Genomic DNA, 18,033 nt, shown 5'->3' on the forward strand with positions numbered 1-18,033 from the left:
AAAAAAAAAACATTTCATTTTGAATGTCATGGCTTTCAGCAAATAATTTATGGGAATAATTGCAATAAACACAATATTATCACCTGAGACATCTATAGAGTCTTATCATAAATATGGAATCCCTCTTTCCTTTGAATTCCATTCAGAAAATCCTCCTTGACATTGGTGACTTTTAGTCAATATATATCTCCTTTATTACCCAATTTTTGGGGTGCTTGTAAATTATTATTTTTAAATAACTTTTTATTGAGAGAACCCATGCCAGGTAATTTTTTACAACATTATCCCTTGCACTCACTTCTATTGCGATTTCCCCCTCCCTCCCTTCCTTCACCCTTTCCCCCACATGGCAAGCAGTCCTATACATGTTAAATAGGTTACAGTATATCCTAGATACAATATATGTGTGCAGAACTGAACAGTTCTCTTATTGCACAGGGAAAATTGGATTCAGAGGTATAAATAACCCAGAAAGAAAAACAAAAATGAAAGCAGTTTACATTCATTTCCCAGTGTTCTTTCTTAGGGTATAGCTGCTTCTATCCATCCTTGATCAATTGAAACTGAGTTAGATCTCTTTGTCAAAGAAATCTACTTCCATCAGAATACATCCTCATACAGTATCGTTGTTGAGGTATATAATGATCTCCTGGTTCTGCTCATTCACTTAGCATCAGTTCATGTATGTCTCACCAATCTTGTCTGTATTCATCTTGTTGGTCATTTCTTACAGAACAATAATATTCATAATATTCATGTACCACAATTTACTTAACCATTCTCCAATTTATGGGCATCCATTCATTTTCCAGCTTCTAGCCACTACAAACAGGGCTGCCACAAACATTTTGGCACATACAGGTCCCTTTCCCTTCATTAGTATTTCTTTGGGATATAAGCCCAATAGAAACACTGCTGGATCAAAGGGTATGGACAATGTGATAACTTTTTGAGCATAGTTCCATATTGCTCTCCAGAATGGCTGGATGTGTTCACAAATCCACTATAGTATACCATCATATCATCAGCAAAGAGTGATAATTTGGTTTCCTCCTTACCTATTCTTATTCCTTTAATCTCTTTCTCAATCTTATTGCCAAAGCTAGCATTTCTAATACAATATTAAATAGTAACGGTGATAGTGGGCAACCTTGTTTCACTCCTGATCTTATTGGGAATGGTTGCAATTTGTCCCCATTACATATGATGTTTACTGATGGTTTTACATAGATGCTACTGATTATTTTAAGGAAAAGTCCATTTATTCCTATACTCTCGGGTATTTTTAATAGGAATGGATATTGGATTTTATCAAATGCTTTTTCTGCATCTATTGAGATGATCATATGGTTTTTGTTAATTTGGTTATTAATATGGCCAATTATACTGATAGTTTTCCTAATATTGAACCAGCCCTGCATTCCTAATATAAATCCTACTTGATCATGGTGTATTATCCTGGGTATGATTTTCTGTAGTCTTTTTGCTAATATCTTATTGAAGATTTTAGCATCAATATTCATTAGGGAGATTGGTCTATAATTTTCTTTCTCTGTTTTCAACCTATCTGGTTTAGGTATCAGTACCATGTCTGTGTCATAAAAGGAATTTGGTAGGACTCCTTCATTCCATATTTTTTTTCAAATAGTTTATAAAACATTGGGGCTAATTGCTCTTTGAATGTTTGGTAGAATTCACATGTAAATCCATCTGGTCCTGGGGATTTTTTTTTTTTTTAGGGAGTTGATTAGTAGCTTGTTCTATTTCTTTTTTCGGAAATGGGACTATTTAAGCAATTTACTTCCTCCTCTGTTAATCTGGCAAGCCTATTTTTTGGAGGTAGTCATCCATTTTGCTTCGGTTATCAAATTTATTGGCATAAAGTTGGGCAAAGTAACCCCTTATTATTTCTTTAATTTCCTCTTCATTGATGGAAAGTTCTCCCTTTTCATTTGTAAGACTACTAATTTGATTTTCCTCTCTCCTTTTTCTAATCAAATTTATCAAAGATTTATCAATTTTATTGGTTTTTTTTATAAAACCAACTCAGTTTTATTTATTAGTTCAATAGTTTTTTACTTTCAATATTATTAATTTCTCCTTTTAATTTTAAAATTTCAAATTTAGTAATTGATTGGGTTTTTTTAATTTGGTCTTTTTCTAGCTTTTTAAGTTGCAAGCCCAATTCATTAATCTTCTCTTTCTCTATTTTATTCAAGTAAGCCTCTAAGGATATAAAATTTACTCTTATTACTGCTTTGGCTACATCTCACAAATTTTGGTATGATGTCTCATCGTTGTCATTATCTTGAGTGAAATTATTAATTGTGTCTATAATTTGCTGTTTCACCCAATCATTCTTTAAGATGAGATTATTTAGTTTCCAATTACTTTTTGGTCTATTTACACCTAACTTTTTGTTGAATGTAGTTTTTATTGCATTGTGATCTGAAAAGAAAGCATTTACTATTTCTACCTTCCTGCATTTAATTTTGAGGTCTTTATATCTTAATATATGGCCAATTTTTGTGTGGGTTCCATGAACTGCTGAGAAGAAAGTATACTCCTTTCTGTCACCATTCAGTTTTCTCCAAAGATCTATCATACCTAATTTTTCTAATATTCTATTTACCTCTTAAATTTCTTTCTTCTTTGTTTTGTAGTTTGATTTATCTAATTCTGAGAGTGCAAGATTGAGATCTCCCACTATTATAGTTTTGCTGTCTATTTCTTCTTGCAACTCTCTTAACTTCTCCTTTAGGAAGTTAGATGCTATACCACTTGGTGCATACATGTTTAATACTGATATTGCTTTACCCTTTAGCTATCCTTTAGCAAGATATAGTTTCCTTCTTTATCTCTTTTGATTAGATCAATTTTTGCATTTGCTGATCTAAGATAAGAATGGCTACCCTTGCTTTTTTGACTTCACCTGAAGCATAATAGATTTTGTTCTGTATGTATCTCCCTGTTTTAAATGTGTTTCCTGTAAACAACATATTGTAGGGCTCTGACTTTTGATCCAGCCTGCTATTCACCTTTGCTTTTTGGGAGAGTTCATCCTGTTCACATTTATAGTTAAAATTACTAATTCTGTATTTTCTGCCATCTTAATATCCCCAGATTATGCTTTTTTCCCCTTGCCCTCTTTTCCCTCTTCCCTAGTATTAAACTTATTGGTCCCCCTTGTGTCATGCAGTTCTTCCTCTTTAGGATCCCTTCCTCCTCCCTTTGAATCCCTTCCCCTTTCTTGTACCCTTCCCTTATTACTCTTTTTCCTTTTCCCTTTTCCTCTCCCATTTTTTAATGAGGTGAGAGAAGATTCTCTGTAAAACAGATATGTTAATTATTTCCTCTTTGAGCCAACTCTGATGAGAGTAGTATTCACACAATGTTCCTCCCCCCTCTAAGTTCCCTCAGATATGATAGGTTTCCTTTGCCTCATCATCGCATGTAGTTTCCCTCTTTTTATCTCCACTTTTCCCTTTTTCTAACACTATCCCCTTTCCATTTTTACTTCCTTTTTTATGTTATATCAGTAAAATCAAATTATACACGTGGTTTTTATGTATATCCACAACAGAAATACAGTTTTCAAGAGTTCCTTTTATCTTTTTCTACTTCTCTTGAGTCCTGTGGTTGTAGATGAAATTTTTTGTTTAAGTCTGTTTTTTTTTTCCTTAGAAACAAATGGAATTCCTCTGTTTCATTAAATGTCCATCTTCTTCCATGGGAAAAAATGCTGAGCTTAGCTGGGTAGTTTATTCTTGGCTACATTCCAAGTTCTTTTGCCTTTTAGAATATCAGATTCTAGGCCCTTCGATCCTTTAATGTTGAAGCAGCCAGATCTTGAGTGACACTTATTGTGGCACCTCGATATTGAATTTTTTTTTTCCTGACTGCTTGTCATATTTTTTCTTTAGTCTGAAAATTCTGAAGTTTGGCCACAATATTCCTTGGAGTCTTTATTTTAGTGTCTTTTTCAGAAGTTGTTTGATGAATTCTTTCAATGCCTATTTTACCTTCTGTTTCTCTTACTTCTGGACAGTTCTCTTTGATGATTTCCTGTAAAATAGTATCTAGGCTCTTTTTTTCATCATAATTTTCGGGTAGTCCAATGATCCTCAGGTTATCTCTCCTAGATCTATTTTCCAGGTCTGTTGTTTTTCCAAGTAAGTATTTTACATTTTTTTACAATCTTTCATTTTTTTTTTTTGATTTTGCTTGACTGATTCTTGATGTTTCAATGAATCAGTCATTTCTATTTGTTCAGTTCTGATTTTTAGTGAGTTATTTTCTTCATTAGCTTTTTTAACTTCTTTTTGTATATGTTCAATTGAGTTTTTAAGTGAGTTGTTTTGCTCTATGGAGTTTTTTTTCCATTTCACTATATTTTTTTTTTTTTTTTTAGTGAATTATTTTCTTTTCCCACTTCACAAATTCTATGTGTCTATACTTCTTGGAAGTTTTTTACCTTTTCCAATTCACATTTCAGGAAGTTGTTGCTCTCTGGCATAGCTTCTCTTTCCTTTCCCCATTTTTCTTCTAGTTCTCTTTTAAGGTTTTTAATAGTCTCTTCTAGGAGAGCCTTTTGTATTGGGGACCAACAATTGTCTAGAGACTGTTATTAGTCTCTTCAGGGTTGAAAAGCTGTTCTGTTTCTATATAGAAACTATCAATTGTCCTTTTGATTTTTTTACTCATTTTTTTTAAAAGCCTGTAGGGTCTACCTTTAGGGCCAGGAGGTTACCAGCTTCCTCTGCAGAGCAGTGAAAAGTATATGGATGGGTAGTTGTCCTGCCAGGGCTACAAAAAGCAGCGAAATACTGGAGTGCTCTGGGAAAGAGTTCCCCACTCAGAAGTAACTCAGGACTACAGGACAGAGATTGGAAAGTGCCTGCAAAGAACCCCCTCCCCCCTGCTGTGTGGGATAACGACTGCCCTGGGGCTAGGGCTAGACGCTGAGGAGTGAAAGTTTCACTACCCCAATTCAAATCCTGCCCTGGGGCTATAGGTATTAGCAGCTGAGCAGTGAATGATCCTGCAGGGACTGGAAGGGTCTCTGCCCTGGGAAGCAGAGTCTGCTGGGGAAGTTCTATTGCCCTAGGCCAAGCCCTACACTGAGCAGATTAGAGGCTGCCCAGGCTGTGCCCCCCTGCCATGCAGATTTGTACCTGCCCTGGCAAAAGCTCTGAACTGCGGGATGTGGCTGCAGGGCTGTGTTATGGTCTGCCTGAGTCCCTTCCGGGTTTTAGTGGTTACAGCCAGAGCTCGTTAGGTTCTGGCATTTTTTAGAGTACTCTCTGTTTTAGGCTTTAATTTCTCTGCCAGTTTACTGCTTTGTAATCAAGGCAGAGTAGTTAGCTTAAAGCAGAGTCGTGTCTATAACTTCTCTAGCCACAGAGATCACCCCTGCCCCTGGTCTGCTTAGGACACTAGCCTTTCACTGCCTGAGCTAGTCTGTTTCTGGCCCCTCAGAACAAACCTTTCCTGGCGATCTTCCAGATTATCTTCTGCTGGTAAATTGTGTGCTTCTAACCTTCATGAATTTAAGCAGTGAAGAGCTATTTTTGACGCTGAATTAAATAGTTGGTTGAGGGGATGAGAGGGGCTTAGAAAGTTGCATGTGCCTTCTCTGCCATCTTGACTCCACCCATGTGTGTATCGCTTATAAATTATTGAACGAAGGATTCCCAATGGTCACATCTGTTATTAACTCCAGTAATATATAGTCATTTGTACTATTTTGATGTTTGTTACTCATAATATTCAGTATTTTCTGAGGCATTTCTCAAAAGAAATTTTATGATACTGATACTTTTAAAAATATAATTGTCATTTTATGACATTATACTCTATATAATCTTCCCTTAAAACAAAGAAAAAGCAAAGTAAAACCAATACAACAATATTATCCAATAGCATGTATAACATTACATAAAGTGTTCATGATATATAGATATATTTTTGAATCATCTTTAAATCTTTAGTCACTTTCTTTATCCTGAATAATTTTTCAACAGTTTTTGTTGCTGTATTTTGTGTTCATCTTCATATTAAAAATTACTGGGTATCTTGGTAATCCCTTAAACTTTAGTAACTATTTCCATATCTCTTATTCAATTTAATAGACAATAAATTCTAGCATTTACTCTCTCTGTTTTTGTCTCTTTCTCCCTCTTTCTCTATCTCTGTCATTTTCTTTTTCTCTCTTTCTATATATATGTATGTATATGGGTAAGGAAAAAAAATAAGAAAATTCATAAATAAAAGCATACAATTATTTAAGTATTCCTCAAACCTTTTTAACACATTTCTCACAATCTCTGGTATTACATCCAACCCTTGTTTTTCACACTTGACTTAACAGATAATTTCATGAATTTTTGCCTATGTAAATTATATTGGTACCACATCTTCTGATTGTAAAATTAGATAGTAAAACTATCACCACTTGTTGACTAACCAAATATATGACCTCAACTGATTTATTTTATCATAGAGTCTCAATTTCCTAAAGTAAAGGTGTTGGTTCTAGATTCCCTATAAGTTCTTTTTCATCTCTAAATCAATAATCCTATGAACTTTCTGGAATGAGGATTCCTATACTTGCAGGCCAGTCACAAAACAACTTTGGGAACTGAGTATCATCATGTCATTACTATTGAGACTTTGTGATATGGTTTCAGTGAAAGATGCTTGTTTTATAGGAGAATATGCACTTAAGAACAGTTAATCAATTAAAAAAGTATATAAAATGATGACTACATTCATGTATTCAGTAAATGACTTGATTCTTAGTACACTCTAGCAATTGTTATAAAACTGGCTAAAATCAAGCAAGGCAATTCCTTTCATAACTGAATTATATAATTCATTTTAGAGGCTCTAATTAAAGGGGGGAAACTCCATTTTTGGCATTAAACCATGCTCTAAGTTGCAATTAGTTTGTATTTTAATCCTGTCGTGCACAGGCCTGTGTTGAATAAAGGAATTACAGATGGATAATTACTACAATGTGAGCCATCCACAAACAAATATTTATTGAATGCTCCAACACTGTGCAAGACGCTGTTAACACCTGTGGTATGTGCTATTTATGAAGGAAGAAGATGAAAATGAGAAGGAAGAAGAAGAAGAGGAAAAGGGAAAAGGGAGAGAGAGAGAGAGACAGAGAGACAGAGAGAGTCTAACATTTAGATGTAAATAATTATTTATACACATTGGATATGGTAATAATAACAGTAATAGTAATAATCATTTTATAGAATGTGAATTGGGAAGACTAATTTCCAAGTTTTATTTCATTTAATCCTTTTGCCAGTTCTATTGGAGAAGTGCTGTAATATTAACTCTATTTTGAAGATGAATAAACTGAATCTATAAGAGATTAAATGATTTACATAAATTCATAAACTGATAAGTGTCTTAAAAAGGATTATATTTTAATTATGCCTAATTCCAAGTCAAATGCTTTATGTACCACATACAGAGCAAAAACAACCCAAAACAACATGAAGATAAACAAACAAAAAATGCATGTAGCCATAGGACCTGAGTTTGAATTCTAGTTTTTGTTTGAAACTGACATGTAATTTCTCTTCCAGATATAGATCTATGATCTTATGAACTCTTCTATTATTAGGTTGTGTTAATAGAAACATTCTACCCAGAATAAAAAAGCAAAAGTTCCACTACCTTCATGCCATGCAGAACATATCGAGAGCATTTTAAGTAGCTCTAGATTGATTATTTTTAATAGCAACGTTAACAAATAGAAATATGCCTCCCCAAATTGAGACAAGGATGATGAGGGTCTTCAAACCATATTATATGAGGAATATCTGAAGGAAATTAGAATGGTTTGTTTCATGAAGAGAATACTAAAGAGAGATATGATAAACAGTTTTACATACTTAAAAGGTTATATAAGGAAGATTGGATTTTTCTTTAAAATTTCAGAAGACTGCTCAAGGAACAAAAGGGCAAGATTTAAATAAAAGTAGATCTCAACTCAATGTAAACTTTTTCTTCTTTTGTTTACAATCGAAAATTTTCAACCATGTAATAGACTACTTTATAGAGTACCTCACCATTGAAAATAGTCAAAGGTAGTACAGGTAATATAGAGGAAATTCCTGAAATACATGAACAACTTTCCTTAGACTGGAGGACTTGAAATATTCTATTCCAGAAGGCAAAGGAGCTAGAATTGAAACCAAGAATAATCTATGCAGCAAAACTGAGTATAATTTCAGAAGAAAAATAAATATTTAAAGTTTATTCTTCCTCCACTCCTCATTTGTATAAATCTTTTTTTTTAGGCTATATAATTAGTGATGTCAATCTTAAACATATAGTATATATTTCATTGTAAAGAAACATAAACAATTTGTCAATGCTAAGTTCTTTGAAATTAATCATGGATGTTGGCTTTATATGCTAAATTTTCTATTGTCTTTGGATTTGGTGGAATGCAAGTCCTGAAAAGTTCATTGAATGTCCTTTTTCTTCATTCAACTTTATGAATTATTTTGCTGGATATGATATTTTTGGCCATCAGCCCAATTCTTTTGATTGCAGGTGTGTGTGTGTGTGTGTGTGTGTGTGTGTGTGTGTATTATTGTAGCTTCAGCATATTTTAATTTTTTCCTTATTTCTTGCAAAATTTTCTCTTTGATCTGAGAATATCGAAATTTGGCAATAATGTTCTTATGTGGTTTTTGCAAAGGATCTCTTTAAGGTGGTGATTAGTAAATTTCTTTCTATTTCTACTTTACTGCTCATTGTTCTATCACTCCAACATTATTTTCTTGGATTATTTCTTGCATTATTGTGTCAAAGTCCTTTTTTTAGTCACAGCTTTCAGGTAATTCAATCATTTTTATGTTTTCTCCTATTGATCTTTTCTCTAAATCTGTTGTTTTTCTTATAAGATGTTTCATATTCTGTTCTATTTTTTTCATTTTTTATATTCTGTTTTGTTATTTCTTGGTCTCATATCTTCACTGACTTCCACTTATCCAGTTCTAATTTTCAAAATGTTGTTTTCATCTTTAAGACTCTGTATCTCCTTTTCTAGTTGGATAATTCTTCCTGCCCTCTAATCATCTTGTTTTTCTTGAATGGTTTTTATTTATCTATTTCTAGTTTTTAGTTTTTCTTCAATGTCACTCATTTGATTTTTAAATTATTTTTTGTGTTCTTCTATAAATTCTCTCTGAGCAAGGAACCAAGGAAACATTTAACACTATTCTTTGGGACAGTAAAATAAGCTTTTTTTTTTTTTTTTATTACTTCAGCATTTTCATCTGAAGATTAATCCCAGTTTCCCTATTCCTATAGTAAGTTTCTGTGGTTGGGTTCTTTCTTCTTTGCCAATTCATTTTTTTTTTCCCATGAGAAGTAATTGTGTAAGCACTTCTAATTGTGGAATGAGTGATGGTGCCTCTAGCTTCACTTCAGCTTTCCCCTCTGACCTGAAACCCCAAATCAGCATCTCTACCCTCCTTTTCTAGATAGTGAAAATTCTAGTAGAACACTTAAGCCATGTACATTTCATGCCTTGTCATATTAATTTTAGCCATACATTTTCTGTATCATTCTACTCTTGTTCTTTGAAGTACCCTATTGATTTTTTATGACAACATGTCCATAGCCACATATGCACCTTTCTATTATATGACAATCTTTTTCAGTGCTTTAAATACTTCTGCTTAACTTTTCTTTGTTGTTTAACACCAATAAAATAGGTATTTAAATATGTCTTCATTTCTGGGAGGAGTTTGTAGACACTAAAGAATCTATGCATCTTCCTGAAGGCAATCTAGACGAACAGTTTAATTGTCCATTTGTATTGACTATTCCAGATAGTGGCCAATTAGATGGTGCAATGGTTAGAGACAGAGCCTGGAGTAAGGAAGACTCATCTTTCTTAGTTCAAATCTGTTTTCATTCATTTAATAATGTTTTCCTTAGTTTCTTCATTTGGAAAATAAGCTGAAAAAGAAAATGGGAAACCACTCCAATATTTCTGTCAAGAAAAACCCAAATGTGATCACATAGAGTTGGTCATGACTGAAAAACAACTGAATGACAATAAAAGTCCAGATATATGTACTGATTACTCTATAGGTTGTGCATTCAAATGCATATCATGATTTAGGCAATGATATTATTTATTCACTTTTTTTCTTATTTGAGCAGTTCAAGTTATGAACTTATTGAAAGCAGAGTATGGCTTCACTTTGTAAATGTTTAATGATTGACTGTCTTTTGAGTTATCATGGAACTCTTCTGAGGATTCTGCAAAATCCTAGAAACTTGATGGAGGCATTATGAGGCCATCTGTGAATATTTATTTGGGTAGGACTTTATCATCCACATGGAAATCCTTTTCAACTTGAACTCTGTGAAGACTCTCTACCACAATGGCATACTTATTTTGTGTGCTTTGATCTTTTTATTTTATTTCTCACACAATATATATATTAAGAAGGCCATTTAAAAATTACTCTGTAATAGATTTCAAAGATTTGTGAATAATTTTAATACATGAATGCAAAATTGATTATTTGAAGTGAACCTTTAAGGCAATACTTTATTTTACTGAATGAAATATGTTTCAAAAATGAACAGCAAGTGAAATCTTATATTTTCTACATCTTTTGGTCAATTATGAAGTGGCAAGTGTATGCTATAAATTATTTGTGGAAGTCTACCTTCTTGTTTCATATTAATATCTTACTTTAAGATGTATTAGATATTCATTGAATATGTTTCTCATAAAAAGTATAGTAAGACAAAATTAGATATATAACTTTGTAGGTGCTAAGATTTTCTTAGTTATCTGTTTTCAGACCATCTTTTGTGGAATTTTATATTTTAGATAACTTATAAATCAGCTTCTGAATTTCTTGATAATAGTACCCCTTCCAATGTAGATCTTTCTGGTCCCATTTGCCTGCTTATTCCATTTTAATTTACTTTATTGTCATTTTTGTAATCCCCTTTATAAACGCATCTGCAACTTTAATATTAGTGTAATCCACTATAATGGTCCTATATTAACCAATAATAATTTATAAAGCACTTTGTATATACCAGACACAGTGGTAAGTATTGCGGGCAAAACAAAAAAATAAAAAATATTGCCTACTCTTAGGAAGCTCACAATCTAATGGGAGAAAAAAACTTGCAAATAAATATAAACAAACTATATACAGATAAAAAGAAATGATACAAGAAAAAAGTACTAAATTTAACCAGCTTTAGGAAAGGCTTTCTGTTAAGGATGAGATTTTATTTGGACTTAAAGGATATTGGAGAGGTAATTAGTTGAAGCAAGGAGTAAAGCATTACAGGTTAGTGAAAATTCCCAGAAATAAATAAATATATATATATATGGAATATATAGATTGAAAAGTATGTGGCAATAAATAAGGTATAAAAAGATGAGAAAACTAAGAGGAGATTAGGTTATAAAGGGGTTTGAATATTATAAAGAACATTTTGCATTTGATTTGGTAAGTAATAGTGAGCAACCTTGATATTATTGAAGAAATGTTTTAGGAAAATCACTTTGATGAAGAGAAGGGATTAGGATAAAGAGAGACTTGAGATAAGCAGACTGTCGAATAGGCTATAGTAGTACTCCAGACATGAAGGCATGAGCATCTGCATATAGTATTGGAAATGTTAGATAAAAAAATTAGACATTTATGGGAAATGTAAAAAGGAGAAATCTATAGACATTGACAATAGATTAAATTCTGGTGTGTGTGTGTGTGTGTGTGTGTGTGTGTGTTTATGAGAGAGAGAGACAAACAGAGACAGAAACAAAGAGACAGAGAGATAGAAAGAGACAGAGACAAAGATAAAGATAGAGAGACAGAGGAGTCAAGGATGACTTCTGTGTTGGAGGCCTAAGTGACTGGGAAGATGCTGTTTCCCTCCACAGTAATATCGAAAGTAGGAGAGAGAGTATTTAGAAGGATCAAAAACGAGTTCTGTTTTGAACATGTTTAGTTTATGCCTATGAAATATCTAATTTGAGATATCTGAAAGACAATTGTAGATGTGAGATTAGAGATCAGCAGAAAGGTTGGGGCAGGATAGTATATTTGAGAATCATCAGCATAGACAAAATAATGAAATTCATGGGAACTTAAAAGATCAAGTGAAATAGTCTAGAAGGAAAAGAGAAAAGATACCAATTGTTAAAGGGAATGATCTGGAGAAGGAATCATAAACGAGGCTAAGAAGGAATGGTCAGATAACTAGATTATAATTAGAGAAGAGAACAATCAAGGAGTTATCAATAGTATCAAAAGCTGCAAAGAGATCAAGAAGAATGAGGAAAATACAAAAGAATAGCTATGTAGAGATTTCCTCTTTTTTCTCGTATTTGTTCATCATGTTTCATTTTTATTCATAAATCTTTCTTTAGACTGTTTTTGACCTTTCACTCTCTAATTTATGAAGTGATCATGCCTATAATCTTTCAACATGATTCTTCACAGGATTTTTGCAAGAATTTAAATTATAACTTTTATTTCTTTTCTCTTCTTTCTTCATTTGGCAAATAATTCAAATGTTTGCTAAATATGACATTTTGTTTTCTTTCTTGGGATGCCTTCTATTTAAACAATTAGCTTTCCATCTAAGATTACTACAATCAATGTTTATGTCATTTCTATTATCCATTACTAACACTTTCATTTTGATAATGAATTCAGGACTTAGTTCAAAAGACAATGAAAAGAAAATGAAAAAGACAAGATGATATGACTCAGTTCCTTCAGTTGTAGATCCTTTCATTGATCTCAATGTTTTTTAGTTGCACACAGTGTTCTTTTCTAATTAACTTTTTCTTTCTTCTATCTTTTTCATTAATTTTAATCTTTGCCATAACAATCAGTCTAACTCTACATAGTTGATTAAAGGATGGTTTTCATATCAACATCATTTCTGTTTAAATTTATTTCATTTTAGAAATGTTATTTGATCCTCATCGTGTTTAGTGTTTGATTTCTCTCTCTCTTTTTTTTTTTTTAATAACTTTTTATTGATAGAAGCCATGACAGGGTAATTTTTTACAGCATTATCCCTTGCATTCACTTCTGTTCCGATTTTTCCCCTCCCTCCCTCCACCCCCTCCCCCAGGTGGCAAGCAGTCCTTTACATGTTGAATAGGTTACAGTATATCCTAGATACAACATATGTGTGCAGAACCGAACAGTTTTCTTGTTGCACAGGGAGAATTGAATTCAAATGGCATAAATAACCTAGGAAGAAAAACAAAAATGCAAGCAGTTTATATGCATTTCCCAGTGTTTTTTCTTTGGGTGTAGCTGCTTCTGTCCATCTTTGATCAATTAAAGCTCTCTTTATCGAAGAGATCCACTTTCATCAGAATACATCCTCAAACAGTATCATTGTTGAGGTATATAATGATCTCCTGGTTCTGCTCGTTTCACTTAGCATCAGTTCATGTAAGTCTCACCAGTCCTCTCTGTATTCATCCTGCTGGTCATTCCTTACAGAACAATAATATTCCATAACATTCATATACCACAGTTTATTCATAGTGTTTGATTTCTCAAAGAAAAGATTTATAATTATCAAGGAATAAGCCTCTCAATAGTTGTTGAGTCTGGCCTTTCTCATTACTTATTCTTGAATTATTCTTTGCAATATATTTCTCTTCATCCTTGCTTATTTGCTCATTTACTCTGTAATCACTAAGTATTAAAGGGTTTGTTGACTGAATTTGCAGAGTTCTTGATATCTGCAACTAATTTTTTCTTCTTTTCATCCTCTGAAATTTGTAAAAATAAACTATGATTTTAATAGTCTTTTTTAAAATACATATTCATATAAAGTGAAATAACACAACTTTGGGGGGCCACAGCCTCTTTTTTTTTCATCCCCTTTCCACTGCTAGTGCTTTTCCTGAGATACAATTTTACTTTATATATCTTATGTGAATGGTATGCATCTATCTATCTATCCTCTTAACAATCAAAATATGAATTCTTTGTTTGTAGGCAGTAATTTTGTCTACATTTATACCCATGCACTTAGTATGGTATTTGTCACTTAGAAAGAACTTAGTAAATGCTTGTTGACTGAACAACTTTCGAAGTGTTCTTTTAAATAATATTTCTTATTGACTTTGGATGTAAGATAAAGTCTGACAAATTTGTTATTTGCCTTCCCATGTAGGACTTTGAGACATCCTTCCACTTTGATGCTACTTCCTCCACACTTCTGTTTTTCTTTATAACGCAAAAGACAAGATGATATAACTCAGTTCCTTCAGTTGTATATCCTTTCATTGATCTCAATGTTCAAGGACCTCACATTTAGTATATTAATTGCCAAGTTAAAGTTCATAGGAAGTCCAAAAACTATGTCATTTTTAGCATTCTCTACCATGATCTCTTTCCCCTCCCCTCCAATTTGGAACAATAAGAAGGAGCAGGGCAAAATGACTAAAGGACATTTTGTGTTTTACAGTGTTTCACAAATTACTATGGCTAAACGAATTCATTGTGGAGTATCTAGCCTACTGACAATAAAATTTTCTATACTTAATTAAGTTAGTCTTTTGAAAGCAAATTTAGTGTGTTTATTTAGATCATACTAAAAGCTTTTTTGAAATATAATAACTCACTAGAATTTATGCTTGCTGGAATAAATGGCAGAATCAAAAATGGACTCCAACAAATATGCCTATCTGAATGGAAGTAGACTGCTTAGTTCCCAAAAATCTGTTCCAGAAAAAAAAAAATGAAGTTCGCATAAAAAAAATAATTATCATGAAATCCAATAAGAATCTAGAGTAGTGATTTCTTTCATTTCAAAAATGCACAAAATATCACCAAGAATCCCATTTTTAATAAGAAAGGGGATCTCTGCAGTAAAACATGTGATCACACATAGTAGTCTTCCTGTAGAACAAGAGATAGGAATAGGCATCTCCTCTGCAGGAATCTCTATCAAGTGACAATAAGAGTCTAGATGGCCCTTCTAAGAAAGTCATAAAATAGTTATACATTTCCATAGACTTCTTACAGATTTATGATAGGGACTTTGGAAGTCAGGAGATGTGGTAGTGACCAGAGACCAGTGAAATGTCACAATGTTTGGACCTGGACAGATGAAGTCCAGAGGCTTCATTGTCCTATACATTCAGTCCTAAGACAACAAAGAAGACTCTGAAGATCCATCACTCAACCTCAAAGAGCCATTGGGATCAACCCAGAAAGTATAGTTCAGTGTAAGAACACAGAAGTTTTTATGAAAAAAAAAATAATCTTAATCCAAAGATTCTCCTAAAAAAGGAGAGGATAATTTTGTGACAAATGTGTACAAAAACTCCAGTTTATGAATTACCTGAATTTAATCTCCTTGATGGCAAAATTTTCTCTTCTTCCCTCTCTCCTTGTTTCCCTTCCTTCCTTTCCTTCCTTCCTTCTTTCCTTTTTTCCTTCCTTCTTTCTTTCCTTCTTTCCTTCCTTCCTTCTTTCCTTTTTTCCTTCCTTCTTTTTTTCCTTCTTTCCTTCCTTCCTTCCTTCTTTCCTTCCTTTCTTCCTTTCTTCCTTCCTTCCTTCCTTCCTTCCTTCCTTCCTTCCTTCCTTCCTTCCCTCCTTCTCTCCTTCTCTCTCTCTCTCTCTCTCTCTCTCTCTCTCTCTCTCTCTCTCTCTCTGTTTCTTTTTCTTTCTTTCTTTTCTTTCTTTGGCTAATCCCTCTATTAGAAGATTCTTCTTCACATCTTGGGTTCCTTCAAGTTTCAACTAAAATTCTGCTTCTGCAGGAAACCCTCCATGGTTGTCATTAACATTAGTGCTTACCTTCAGATATCTTCAGATATCTGTTTATATCCAGTTTGTACATATTCTGCATGATCTCCTCCAATTAGATTCTATACTCCTTCAGAGTAAGGACAGTTGTACTTTTGTATTTTCAAAACCTGGCAAATAATGGATGCCCATGTCCAGCCCACTTAGAACTGTGTAGGCAGAGCCCTCAGAAGGAAAGCTTCTGTAGTTAATGCTGTGACCCAGGAGGAGACCTAGCAAAAGGACACACCCCTCACCATCTCAAAAAACCTATTAGCAGTTTCTTTAACTCCTGCCAGACACAACCTCCTGCCTCCAAGACCAAGCCCCTTTTTACCTTCTGGGCCTTCCCTACTAGCTAGTATGGCATACAGGGTCCACTGCACATCTCAAAGAGAGAGCAGCGCTTCATTGCCCCTAATAGCTAGAAAGTGAAAAACTGAATGGATGCCCATCAGTTGGAGAATGCTGAATAAATGATGGTATACAAATGTTATAGAATACTATTGTTCTGTAAGAAATGACCAACAGGATGATTTCAGAGAGGCCTAGAAAGACTTAAGTAACTGATGTTAAGTGAAATGAGCAGAACCGGGAGATTATTATACACTGCAACAAGAAGACTATACAATGATCAATTCTGATGGACATGGCTCTCTTCAACAATGAGTTAAGTCAAAGCAGTTCTAATTGTCCAGTAATGAAGAGAGCCAAATACATAGAGAGGACTATGGAAATTGAGTGTGAACCACAACATAGCATTTTCACTCTTTCTGTTATTGTTTACTTGCATTTTTTTTCTTTCTCAGGTTTTTTTTTTCCTTCTAGATTTGATTTTTCTTGGACAGTAAGATAACTGTATAAATATATACATATTTATATTGGATTTAACATATTTAATATGTATTGGACTACCTGCAATCTAGGGGAGAGGGTGGCAGGAAGAAGGAGGAAATTTTAAACAGAAGGTTTGGCAACGGTCAATGTTGAAAAAATTACCCAGGCATATGTTTTGTAAATAGAAAGATATAATAAAAAAGAATTGATTTCTAAAGCTTGTATAGATAGAGAAGATAACAAGAGGATAGAAAATACCTTGGACCTTATTAATAATGAAAAAGTGACAAAGAAAACATCATGTCTGACTTATATGCCTATTCTCTTCTCTATACAAAATTATTAAGATATGAATTTATACATGTAATCAGGATATCTTAGTAAGAAACAGATGGGTCTTTAAAGATAATACTTTACAAAGAATATTATTTTTATTATTTTATAATTAATTGAAATGTTTAGACAATATAAGTTCACACTGTGCTTATTTTTGTTGATTTTTTTTAACAAAAGCATTTATTCATTTATTATGCTTAATGGTTATCTTCCAACAAAGTGATTCCCACTCTTATGTCACAATCATTTGACACTCTATAAAAGATGCAACAATAAAGATAACCTTGTTTAATTTCCCAATAATAGTGTGTATTAGGCCACACATAAAACAGGCACACATGCTCATCATAAACATTGACCACAGTATTGTAGGAAATCCATTGCAGACGCCAGGTAAAATAAAATTTCCTTGTACATGGTAAGGCTGTTTAGAAGTTCCTTTCTGACAATGGTATCATGCTTATTGAATCAAGCAAAATTCAGTCATTAATCCTTGGCAAGCCACCTTATAACTTTATCATTCAATCAAATCCCTCCCAAGTCAATGATTTCTTAATTGTTCCATCTGAAGCTTTTTTCTCAGTCGTTGCTATTAATATATCTGCTGCATTTGATACTATTTGACCATACTTACCTCTTGTATATCTTATAACATAATTATCAATCAATCAGTTTTTTTTCTTATTTGATTTTTCCTTTCCCAGTGCCCTTCTCTGGGACGTTATTGATATTACAGTTCCTAATTGTGAGTATTCTTTAAGGTATTTTATAACTTCTATCCCTTCTCCCCTCTTATTTCTCTCTGGCTAATTTCTTAAGGCTAATGGAGGAGCATATAATGAGTGTAAACAGGCTGTAAAATACAAGCAATGATGAGCTTTGAGTAGAACAGGAATAAAGAATCATCAGGGAAATGAATTATTGGAAAAGAAAATTAATTCACCACATGTTAAGAACAGTGGATGACACAATCAAGCTGAATACTTCACTGTTATACAGTGATATCAAGAAGCAG

This window comes from Antechinus flavipes, chromosome 3 (genome assembly GCF_016432865.1).
Source record: "Antechinus flavipes isolate AdamAnt ecotype Samford, QLD, Australia chromosome 3, AdamAnt_v2, whole genome shotgun sequence".
Taxonomy (NCBI): domain Eukaryota; kingdom Metazoa; phylum Chordata; class Mammalia; order Dasyuromorphia; family Dasyuridae; genus Antechinus; species Antechinus flavipes.